General features: G+C 35.7%; 1 protein-coding gene across 1 annotated transcript in view; it reads left to right on the top strand.

Annotated features, from left to right (window-relative positions):
* The window catches only part of ANKRD50 (ankyrin repeat domain containing 50), a 32,583-nt gene extending 28,531 nt beyond the window's left edge, over positions 1-4,052 (top strand). The window contains exon 4 of the mRNA XM_080796958.1: positions 993-4,052. The gene's annotated coding sequence lies outside the window, so the exon portion shown is untranslated. The remainder of the gene's footprint in view (positions 1-992) is intronic.
* Positions 4,053-12,829: the final 8,777 nt, after the last annotated feature.

Below are 12,829 nucleotides of genomic sequence, written 5' to 3'. Positions count from 1 at the left end.
TTCACCCTAGAGGAAGTCAAAGATTTAATCAGCAAAAGGTAATTTTTGTTATGACAGATCTTAAAAATCTTCCAAGTTAAAAAAAAAACCACTTCCAAGTAAAATTTGCACACACACGAAGAATAGGTGAGGAAAGATGATAAGTTGGATGTATTAGCAAGAGGATATTTAGAACTTAGTATATTCAGACATAAGAATTTTATGTTTAAACCTCAAAATAAATCGTATTTATTAAATAAAAACTTTATCTTTCCACCACAATGGATGTCTCACTAATTATATAGGGGAAGTTAATGGGAAAATATATACCTAATTTTATATAATAGATACTTTTTCAGAAGCACAGTTCTCTCATTAGAGATAAATCCAAAGGTTTCATTAGGAATCTTTGCTAATTTATACTACAAGTATATTTATCCCACTTTGCTTAATCATTTTTCATCCTCTAACAAAGTTGTACTCTTTAGTAAACTGAAATTTCCTCCTTTCGCTTTTTTTTGTCTTTGGAGCTATATTTTGGGGTATTTCAGGTGAAGCATTATTACAAATTATAAACTTGCTGTGCTTTCTAATAGTAATGCCCTTCAATAGGAATTGATGGATGACTGGTCAGATATCATTTAAAAATAATTTGTGTAAAGTAGTTCATTCTGCAATGTGATTTATTTTTAAAATATTCAACTCTGATGGTACAGCCCTCTAACTCTCATGACATCTTTTGTAAAAGCAAAGTATACATATATGTTAAACAGTAAAATACATGAATTAGGGTAAACATTTTGTGGATTCTTTAAAAGTGATTTATAAGTTGAATAATGAATCTCTAATAGATGTGTCCACTTTACGCTTTACATAGTAAATGTATGTATGTGTGTGTGTATATATATATACCTATATATATATATATATAATTATATAGGGTCTTAAAACTATATGTAGTTATATAATAAGTATTATGTAGAAATTAATTTTTTCTTTAACTTTTGCATTAGTTTCCTATTCTGTGAAACAGAAGACATTGTGATTGGAGTGGTTCTTCAGCTACTGGATGAAATCATAAAATGCCTGTTGATTTGCTGAAAAAAAATGAAGAATGTGATATCTGCAGTACAGTTACCTTAATTACTGTAATGTGCCTAAATAGTAAGGCTGCCTTCTCAATGTAACCCTCTGTGCTTAAAAAAATTTCATTTTGTGTGCTTTGTATTCACTACACAAGAATAAGCACTTTTGTTTTTAAATGCAGATGTATACTGCAGTTCCCTGGTAAAAGCTAAAAAAAAAATTTAAGTTAAGATTTGATAAATGTGCATGTGCCATGATCAAATATGTACGAAAAGGCAGTGTTCTTTGTATTTATTTTTTTTTCTTTTTTGTGGCGAATGAAACTTAAGCATATTGTTTCAGTCACATTTGCATTGTTATAGTGTATGGCTTGTTTCTTGTATCTTTAAAAATGTTGCTCAATAAAATAAATCATGCAACTATTTTATGTTCAGTACACCTTCAGCATTGGTTGAAAAATGTGTTTCTATTTAATGCCACATTGAAGTGAAAATGGTTTGTTGACAGATCTTTTAAAAAATAATTCTAGTGTTTTAGGGAGCTGCTCTGAGTAGTTTAAATTTGGATTTCCCAGTAGAATCCTCCTAATCTCTGGCTAAAGATGAAAAAAGAAAAAGAGAAAGACAGAGAAAGAGAGGAAAAAGCAGACTAGAATCAGAACAAAGTTCTGTTTCATTCTCTGGGATGCAATTTCACCTTCCACTCACTTGTCATTCCACCTCCAAGAAGAGACTATCATTCCTGAGGCATGAAAATTCTCAGGGACAAAGCCATGCCTCAGGGCGTGTGTAAGTAGAAGGAGATGTAGCTGTCTGAGGGTAGATTTTTGATCCCTGAACAATTCATTGACTACACTTAATCTTTTCTGTCCAGTTGAATACAATTTAGATTTGTAGATTTTCATGCTGGCTTCTCTCTCAGTTGGTTCTATCTTGTAAATCACTGCATGACCAAAATAGCCCCCTCTCAAAATCAGCTGAGTCAGTTTTAGTGGTAGTTGGATGAATAGTTTTGATGAATGTAATATGTGTGGTCCTTCAAAGATGACACCACTAACCTGTCAATCATAGCACATGTGTATTTTTTTATTGATACTTGGTAGACGATAGTGATGGATTTGCACTTTTCTGTCCACATACTCTTTCCTGTTTTCTTCTTTGGCCAGTTGCTCACAGGATAACTGGATGGCAGGGTTAAAGATGAAATCTCTGACCAGGGAAAACAAAGGTGACTGGTTCAAATGAGCAGGGGACCCACAGCCTTGGCCACCTGGATGGACTCTAAACCAGTAAGGCTGGCTTAACTGGGTTGTGTGTATGTCTGGAAAGGTTAGAGTTGTTGAGGAGCCCTGGTTGTAGGTTTGATCTTTGAATAAGCCCCGTGAATTTTAGAAAGCCCAGAAATTGTATTTTTCCCATGTGCTGTTGATAAGAAAGAGGAATGAGGAAAGAGAATTTGGAGATTCAGCACAAAAACACTGCTACTACTGGAGAAGAATGTTGAGTAAAAGAGGTCAGTAATGCCATCTTCATATATGAAGGACACATATGTGATGCATTGTTCACAGAAATAGAAACGTGTAAATGGTTGTGATAAGTGTTTCACTTGAATCTTCATGTAAGGGTTTTGTTTTTTATTTTTTTAAAGTCAGCGAAACACATTTTGTTTGTCATTGGTAAGTCATAATCAGAAATAGGAGAGAAGTTCATTCACTATTAAGGTGACATGGCAATATTGATAACTCGAATGTGAATGTTTCAAGTATTGAATTTTTGTCCCTATGGGACATTTATTAAATACACTTAATAGGACTCTTGCAAAGTAGCCTTAAAAGTGTTAATGATTCTATTGATAAATATGAATACATACTATTATTAGAACCAATCTTACTCATTTCTCAAATATAGTACATTTACATTACTGTAGAAGATGAAGCTCTAATTTCTTATTAGGTGTATTTTTCTTTAGAAAGAGAACCCTGAAAGCTGCCAGTTTTTCTATTAACCTTGAATTATTGGAATTATATTTATTTAATTTTATTGTTTTTTTACAAAAATGCACCTTGTGGCCAAAGGGCAACGATATGACTCATTACATAAGGGATTTGTGTTTTTCAAAGAGCTGAATGTTTTCATACCCATATTATGTACACTTGAAACAGTTGGTAGGAAGAAAATCTGTTGGGAAAATACGATTTTCAAAAGTAAGTATTTCTCTGGATGTTTTTGTATTAATTGTGTTTTGGAATAGGACAGAACTGGCTTTTAGTTAGGATGACAAGGATAATAAGGGTGCTGAAGATGCCCCACTTTGCCTATTTGTTTTTGTGGGGGATTTAAAAGTATGACTGAAGATGGCTTTTGCTTCATGAAGAAGAGTAAAAAACAGTCCCCTCAATTAAAAATGCCTAAATAGCTATTTTAAAAATCAAGATGTTTAAATTTTGTAAATCACCTAATGTCACTACACACCTATGATGCCATGTGCTTGTAACTTGTTTTACATTCCGTCTGCGCCCATTCCCCGAAAGTCATGAGTTGATGATAAGGGAAGTGATTAAAAAAATATAGTAATGAAAAATTAAAATCTGTATGTAGGAAAGGTTTTGGAAGGAAAATTGTCTGGAACTTCTGTGTACTGCAAAGTACAGCCAGTATCTTTTGTCTCTCTTCCTTATCCCCCACCCCTACTGGAATCCTTACCAAAAATAATTCACTACTTTAAAAACAGGAGTAAATAATTTTCTCAATATTGTTGGCTATGCAAATATTTGTTTTGCTTAATGTTCTCCATTTACACTTCTCAGCAAATGTAGTTGCAGACAAATGCTTTCTTTTTTATTTTTTCCTCGGTTTGGGGTATGTAAATAGCCTAAAGTGTACATTGAATTTCACATTGTAAAAGTTTTATTTTATTCCTTGTATTATATTAAGCAAAAATCCCTATGTATATGAAAGTGCATAATAAATATATTTGCTCTACAGAGGATATCTTGTTTTAATTTTATCCTTGAACCAACAGAACATGCATGACATGTTTACAGTGAAAACAACTGTAGGTTTTTAAGTTGCTAATTTATTTTAAATAAATATGGAGAAAATGAATTTGTAAACATTTTACCAAAAAAAAATGAGATATAAAAACTTTACAAAGGAAGATAGAAAAACAAAAAGATCTAGCCTTTATGTCTTCTAAAAGCTTCTGTAAGGACTTAGTGTTCTTTTTCTCTCTTCCCTGATTGATAACTATATAACTACCATAGCTCACAGTGTCAGGCTTCATGACTCAGAAATTGCAGCAAGCCAGTCAGTTGTGTGCATGCAAGCTCCTTGGTCGATAGAATATTATGGCCATCTCACATTTGGTAGTTTGGGATTTATTCCAAGTATAAGCGTTGATTTCTGTGTATTCTTCACTCAGTAAAGTTGAGTCACTTCACGATCCGCTTCTCCCACCAGAACACACCTTATATATGTATGTGCATGTGTGTGAATATATGCAATGTATTACTCCAGGGAGCGGTTTCTAAAAAGGCCAACAGGGTATTCTGTTGGAGTATTTTATGATAATTACAGAGTTCTGTAGTAATTACCATATATCATTTATAAATGTATTGGATTAATAAAAAATCTGACTCAAACTTTTTAACAATGTTTAAGCACAAAGGGGTGGTGTCCTTAGAAGAATTTTGAAACAGACTGGTTGACTAAAACATAAGGAGTTCACTAGTTGGTGGTTCAAAGAAATACACAGTGAGAACTTGGCAATAACTAAGGTTTTCAATCCCTTGCCCTAGTAGTTGGAAGGATTCCAACTAATAGTAGTGATACATACTCTAGGTTTGGGGAAATTTTCATTCATTAAGCAAATACATGCACTAATCTTACTTTCAAGATAGGACTTCTGCTGGCTTGTCTTGCTAATACAGTAAAATTAAAAAATTATTACAATTATCCAGTATTAAAATGGAATCATTTGAAATTTACTGCATATTTAGATTATTCTTAAATGTACACAATCATTACCCGCACTGACAAAATTTAAATTACAAGAAACATATTCATAGAAGAATATACTTCTAATATTTAGAAGAAGCTTTTCGTTAGAGTTTTTACCTATTTCTGTTCTACATGTCTGAAAGTGAGGTAACAATAGGTCCCCAAAGAATTACTGTACATATTTAATGTGTGTTACTCCCATTTTGTTTGTAAAGTTATGCTAAACTAAAACATATACAGGAAAATACACAAATCTTAAGGCGTCGTCCTATAGTTTTTTTTTTTTTTTTTTACAAATTGAATGTACCTACTTAACCATCCCCCTGACCAAGATGTAGGTCACAACCATATATCTAAGGATAAATCTGTGTTTGAAACTAATGATTATTTTGAAGGTAGAGGTTAGAAGAAATCATGTGATTTTATGAGATTTGAGGTGATTTAATAACTCCCATAAGTAGGTAGGTAAAGACATAACAAATAAAAACGCTGTATACATGTAAAAAAAGAAATGCTTTAATTTTGATTAATTCCTGTAGGGAGGGGCGCCTGGGTGGCTCAGTGGGTTAAGCCGCTGCCTTCGGCTCAGGTCATGATCTCACGGTCCTGGGATCGAGTCCCGCATCGGGCTCTCTGCTCAGCGGGGAGCCTGCTTCCCTCTCTCTCTCTCTGCCTGCCTCTCTGCCTACTTGTGATCTCTCTCTGTCAAATAAATAAATAAAATCTTAAAAAAATAATAATTCCTGTAGGGAAAGGCAAGTTATGCATTTCCAAATACCTGCTAAAAAACTGCATGCATGTTTTAAAAACTAAGTTCAGTATATCCAAACCTAAAGCCATCAACTTTCTCACTAAATATCAGTCCTCCTAACTCTTTTGTGAATAATTTTCCATTCTACTTTAAAGAACCTGAAATTGGATATTGTAGACGATGTTCTGTGGGTGTGGCATATGCACAGAAGAGGACCAGGAAGTCCAGGCAGGGAGCCCTTCTTGGGAGAAAAGGCTTTGTTCCTTCCTCAAGAAATTAACCAAGGGATGATGCACTTCTATATATTTTAAGTTAGAAATACAATGTGACTACAATTTTAAATAACTCATTAGTTTGATTAGAAATCTAAATGTCCATCCTAGCTGAATCTCTAAGAGGGCTTTTACTTTACATACACATGGCTCTCCTCTCCCAGGCATGTAGGTTTTAAACTCCAAAGTAACATTAATGCACTTTGTTTCCAATATGTGTTGTTAGGTCTAAAATAGACTTTCATGTTATATTCTAGGTTTCCTAAATGCTGCACGTGTTCTTCTCTCTAGGCCAATCAAGGTATCTTGTCATATTAAAAGCTCGGAGAGGTCTTTTAGGAAAAGATAAGTTCATTTACCTTTGTATATACTAGTGTGTTTTGTTTTTGTTTTTGTTTTGTTTTGTTTTGGTTTTCGGTTTTTTGATGATAGAGTGCCCTGCTCCGCAGTCTTTGAAAGATCACTTGTTAAAAACATGGGTGAAAAATATATTGCAGTGTCATCTTGCCTCTCTTGGCTGCTCATGAGGAAGTAGCCGCGTGGACTCCCCCCCCACCAGATTTCCTATTCCCTCCTCCATGCCTTTTGTGGCCATTCTTATATGGGCCTCACCTGGTCTCCCAGAACCCCCTCTTTACCAGGACGCTCCCCCTCTGTGCTGGGTCTTCTGCAACCCTACAAATTGAAAGCAGATGTATCTCTGAAAGCATGGCTCTTTTCTTGCCACAGACTCCAGCCAGCCTTGAGTCTGTCTCCTCTGCAGTCAGTCCTTCAGGTAGCCACCAGTTACCTTTTTAGAACATCACTCTGTTTATGGCTTACCTGCCCAGAAACCTTCAATATCTCCTGGTGTGTCTTATAGAATGGCACAGTTCATGACTGTCACAAAAAGCCCTCACAGACTGTGTCTTTCACCCCTCCTTCCCGCTGCCGCTTCCCTGTCCTCTCCCGCTCCTCTCTCATGGGCCACGCACCAAACCCTCCGCTCCCCAACCCCCACAGCCGTATTTATTATTGCTAGAACACTCCATGCTCCTTCCAAGCTCTATTTCTCTGGTTACATTGATCTTTGTCCCCATCTCCAGGCCGGAGAGAAGTGCTTTTTAATTACTGTTGTATTTTATACTTGCCTTTTATGGTTGTTCTTCAGCATTATGCTAAACATATCATCTCCTTTTCTCCCACTGTAATCTTCTTTTCAACAGGATTTGAGTCTTACTCAGCTTTGTATCTTTTGGATTGTCTCGTACATAGTAAGTGTTCAGTTACTATTCTTTTCGTGGCACTTTCTTTTCATTCAGAAACAGCTGTGGGAAAAATATTTAAATTATACTATTTTGGTCCACTTGTTAAAACATACCGAGCTTACCCAAGCTCCAAAAGTGATCAAACTCAGAAAGAAATAGTACGTATTTTCTTATTACTGCTTCCCCATCTGTTCTATTCACTTAGTTTGTATTGAATATAGCAGAAAAACAAGCCAATTATTTATCATTTATTGGAACATATGCGGATGAGTGATTGCTTTTTAGCTGATAACCTGAACTGACCTCTTTGTAACCAGAGACAATTAAGTTGAATTCAGTTTATTCTTTTAAGAAGAACTTAGTAACTGTCACTGAAATTCAGAAAACTTACCCATTTGTCCTTTAATTATGCAGCAAGCAGGGAAAAGCCGGTGGTTTTCAGGGATGCAAGGGTAAGTGTAAGCTGCCAGCCCTGCTCCATATCACAGACACATCGCTCCCCGACCCTTTCCCTAAGAAGCCACCATAACTTTTTCTGGTGATGATAATAAGAGGCATTTGATTTGAAACCCGGTAATAACTCATTTGATGTAGATCTTAATAGAAGCTGCAACGAAAACTGTTAGACATGTGGGGAAAAACAGCCCATTAAAAATGAGATTAAACCAGTAAAATAAAATTTTAAAAATGAAGACAAAAGAAAATGTGATCTTAAAAACAGAGGCTCTAAAAGAGAAAGCAAGATGAGATTGTCTAATTAATGAAAACTATGATTTTGCCTTATTTTAAAGTTCTAAATTCTATTTCATTTGATTTGTGCAAAGAGGCTTTCATTAAACTATAAGTTAAATTTTATTCAGACTTATTTTATTAGTTGCGTTTGCTACATTTATTACTTGTTCTCTTTAATAGTAATCATATTTCCTTTCTAGTTAAATTCTTACTTAATAAAGAATGACTTTTAGTATCCATTCGACATTGAAAATTTGTCATATTGATACAAAAACTTAAGACTTAAATACAAAGAGATCTTTATCCCCTCATCCCTTTGGGTTCTAATGCTTTTCATCTCCGTTTTGGACAATTGTTTGTGACCAATAATGCAGACATTTCAGGGCCAGGAACTTCCTATTGGAAGTAAGATTTATTTATTTAGTCAGCAAATATTTGTTGAATACTTAATAAGCAGTTACCAATAAAAATGGTAATCAAGAAAAACAAGGTTTGTGCCCACAAAGCATTTACATTTTAACAGTCTCTTTTTAAAGCAAGAGTAAAAATGATATAACTTAGAATAAGATTATAAACCCTATGAGAAAGATTGATTTTCTATTTTATTCGCTGCCATCTTCCTAGCAGCTCTTGCTATAAAGGAGGTGCTCAGTAAATATTAGTTAAATTAATGAATGAATGCTTTGAAATAGCTTTGTCCCAGAGAAAAGATCTACAGAATCTAGAAATTCAGAGTGTTTTTTAAAATTTATGTGTCTAATATTGTCTTATTTCTAATCCCCAAACTGTAGTGAAGGCTAATCATGTTCTGTGAAAACACAATCCATAACACATATGAAACACATTAGGACCTGCAGAGTGTTAGATCAAGGCTGAGTACTTTAGAAGTCTTTGGTTGAAGGTGATGAAAACCAACTCAAGCCAAAGGAAATGTATTTGGGGAATATTAGAAACTCACAAAATTCATGAGAAATGTGAAGAAACTGGCCTGGACACAGGCAGAGTTCAAGGTGTCTATAGATTCTAAAAAAAGGATGCTCAGAAATAGCAGGAAGTATTTGTTTAGGGAGCTGGGATAAATGAATACCAATTGTTTTCACTGTGTCTGTCATTCTGTGTAAGTTTCAGTGAGGTTAGCTTGGGTCATGCTCCCATCTCTTAGCTGGGAGAGGACAGAACATCAAATCACTTTCCTGAGATCGTATCCAACAAGGAATACAAAATTCTCAAGAGGAAATCGGGGTGTAATTAGGAAAAGAAAATAAATGTTAGGAAGCCCTGGCTAGAAAATGCCAGCCATGGTGCTTATGTCAACTGAGATATATCGAGAATTGTAACATCACATTTCACCCCACTGATAAACTCACAAGTCAGCATGCCACAGTTTCATAGCTATACCAGCAGAAGACACAAGACTTTGAGGTCAGAGACAAAGAACTTTCTTACTCATGGCTTCATGTTTGCATTGGTTCTCCTTGTCCCCACACTGTATGGGAACGATGAAGGAGCAGGCCCAGAAGGATGCCACATGCACAACTAAGGAGCTACAGGCCTAGAACTCTTGATCTTATGAAAGGGCTGCTAGCAGACTTGCCCAAACTCTGCCCCAGAGAGGGCCATTGTTTTTATCTTAGACAGCAAAGAAATCTGCCCTCTGCACTGAAAGGAAACACTCTATTTCCAAGGCTATCTGCTACACAGACATCCTTGAGAAGATATTCCAGACAAATGATGTCACAAGACGGGCAGAGACAGAGGGATTCATGGGGAATTGTCTACTAACAAGACCAGAGGATGAGCTGAAAGGAACAGAGAGACATCGATAGATGAAAGTCTGGTTCAAATCAGAGGAGAAGAAAAAGAACAATGTCTAAAACACTAAAACTTGAGTTCAAAGAGACTAGAGGATAAAATAAGGTTAGGGACATGTTGCTGAGAGATTTGGGTTTTGTAGGTTCTGAGGGATCAAGGCAGTGGTACTGTCACTTGTGCTGGGAGGCGTCCTCCAATCCCAAGGATCGTGTGTTGCTGCGATGTGTCAGGCAGGCCTATGACACCAAGAACAAAATGGATCTTTCTTTAGTTTGTGTTTCTATCTGCTGAGTGTAACTTGGAGACTTACATAAATATATTTATGAAGAAGATCCAGGAACACATGACGATCAGGAAGAGTTGTTTGGGATTCAATCAAGAGATCTGCTTTATGCCACTGCCTTAACCACAGGGTACTTACGCTTCACCCAATAAACAGTTCTTTGGTATTCCCAGAGTAGTGTCTGGGCCTTTGATCATTTCCTAAGGGAGAAGAAGACCGTGGCCATCATGCTTTCAAATATTTCCCGCAACAAACCTTACTCCATATGATACAGGCATCTCCTCTGTCCAAACTCACAGGTGCTTCTTAGAAGAAAAGACACCAAATGCAGTCATGATAGGTTCCAGGCCTTTTCACAGGGTGGCAATGGTGGTGCAAATGTGGGACTTGAGCCAGGAGTGATATCCTTAACCTTCATGGGAGAGATAGGGCAAGAGTGGGCCATGTCCCTAGTTATCCTACCTGTATTTGTTTCTGCTGTAATGGGCCTCACAGGAATATTCACAGAAACAGCTCTGCTTTGAAAACATATCAGTGGCTTCGGAGCAAAAATTCGTGTTACAGGGGAAAAACAAACAAAAAAACAAACAAAACAGTCTTTAACTAGCATTAAAGAAAAAAAATTTTTTTTAATTTTTAACTGAAGTATATGCTAATATAGGTTGAAATAAGAGTAAGAACTTCAAGTTGTTACCCCATTGAGGTGGTAAACAATTTAAAAAATATTTTTTAAAGGAAAGAAAAACTGGTCAGTCATTTTTTGAAAATCAAGTAATGAAAAGCTAGAGAGAATGTAAAATAAAACTTACATTAAAGAAATGTTTTATCACTTAAGAAGTCAAATAGAGGTCTTATCTGTTGTTTTTTTTTTTTTTTTTTTTTTTTGTAGTGACCCTATTCAAACCTCAAATAATGAATTCCTTCATGATAGTGAAGTACTTCAGAATATCTCAAAGAAAATCTTGATTTCAGGGAACTAAAGCTATTTAAGATATATTTCAGTCAAATGTACTCATAAGGGAATGCTTAAGAATAAAGATTGAAGGTGATTTAGAATTTCCAATGGATAAAAGCAATTATAAAAGAGTATTTCTCTAAGGCCTGAAAATGCATATATGGGTTGGTTTAAGAAGTCTCACTTTTTCAAACAATTCGTGGTTAGATAAGAATATCGCTTATTTCTGCAATGGATGGTGTTATAGTCCTGCTTAAAATAGTAATTTTTGATGTAAAATTTATCTTGGATCAGTGGATTTCCAAACTCAGCTAGCCACTTTAGCAGCTTCTCAGTATTTTCTGATAACTTCCCAAGTTTGTGAAGTGCTGCCCTCGGTCATCTAGTTCAACTTCCTCCTTTAACGGAATGACTTGGAAAACTTGGTCTCAATCATGTGACAGATCTTCTTAATCCAAGCTGAGTGATTTCCCATTCCCAGGTTTCACATGTCAACCTCTAAGATTTTACATTCCAGTTTTTGTATTCCAGATTTTGTATTTTTGTATCTTCCTTCTCCATAACGGAATCGATAGAGAAATCTAATTATTTCAAAGAAGAGTGGATCACATCTCCTTTAACCTATCACACTACTGAACAAAGATACCTCTGTTTTCCCATCATAGATCAGTTCAGGAAACAATAGTATTTATCCCAGTTTTGAGAAATTTTTAATCCAATCTTTCAAGTGAAGATACCATGCTGTATGAAAAAACCACCATGACATATGAGCTTTGAATGATCATAGACTAAACAGTATTATTGGGTTTCCTACTATCTCTAAAAATATCTAAATATCTACAAGGTCTAAGTTTCTAAAAGAAGAAATTGGGGACACCTGGGTGGCTCAGTCAGTTAAGCATCTGCCTTTGGCTCAGGTCATGATCCCAGGGTCCTCAGATTGAGCCCTGAGTCAGGCTCCCTGCTCAATGAGGAGTCTGCGTCTCCATTTGCCCCTTCTCCAACACCCCTCCCCCCAACTTCTGTGCTCTCTCTCTCTCACTCAAATAAATAAATATATAAATAATCTTAAAAAAATTAATCTAAGAATTAGAGCAAAAATTTACCAAATGTAAGCAAATTTTTAATTTTACTTGCAAAAATGATTTAGGGTTCTTGTGTTTTCTTTACCTGGATTCTTTCAGTGATAGTATTGTGTAACCATAGTACACTTATTGAAACCAGGAAACTGACATTGAAAAACACTGTTTAAAAAACACTCATAAACCTTATTTGTGGGGCACCTGGGTGGCACAGTCGGTTAAGCCTCTACCTCTTGGTTTCAGCTCAGGTCATGATCTCCTGGCGGTGAGATTGAGGCCCACCTCAGGCTCTGTGATCAGTGAGGAGTCTGCTTCAGATTCTCTCTCCCTGCCCCTCTGCCCCCTCCCCTGATTGTGCACTCATGTGCACTCACTCTCTCTCTCTGTCCCTCTAAAATAAATAAATAAATAAGTAAAATCTTAAAAAAAAAAAACAACTTTATTTGTATTTCTCATTTTTTCCCCATTTTTAAATCATTCTATGACATTTTATCACACACATGGATTTCTATGACCACTGCTATAATCAGAATAGAGAACTGTTCCACCACTACCCCAAAATTCCCTCATGCTCTCCATTTATAATCACAATTTTCCCACAAACCAAGCCCTTCATCTATGGTGACAAAAGA

The sequence above is a fragment of the Martes martes genome (assembly GCF_963455335.1).
Source record: "Martes martes genome assembly, chromosome: 2".
Classification (NCBI taxonomy): domain Eukaryota; kingdom Metazoa; phylum Chordata; class Mammalia; order Carnivora; family Mustelidae; genus Martes; species Martes martes.
This window is presented reverse-complemented; position numbering and strand designations above follow the sequence as displayed.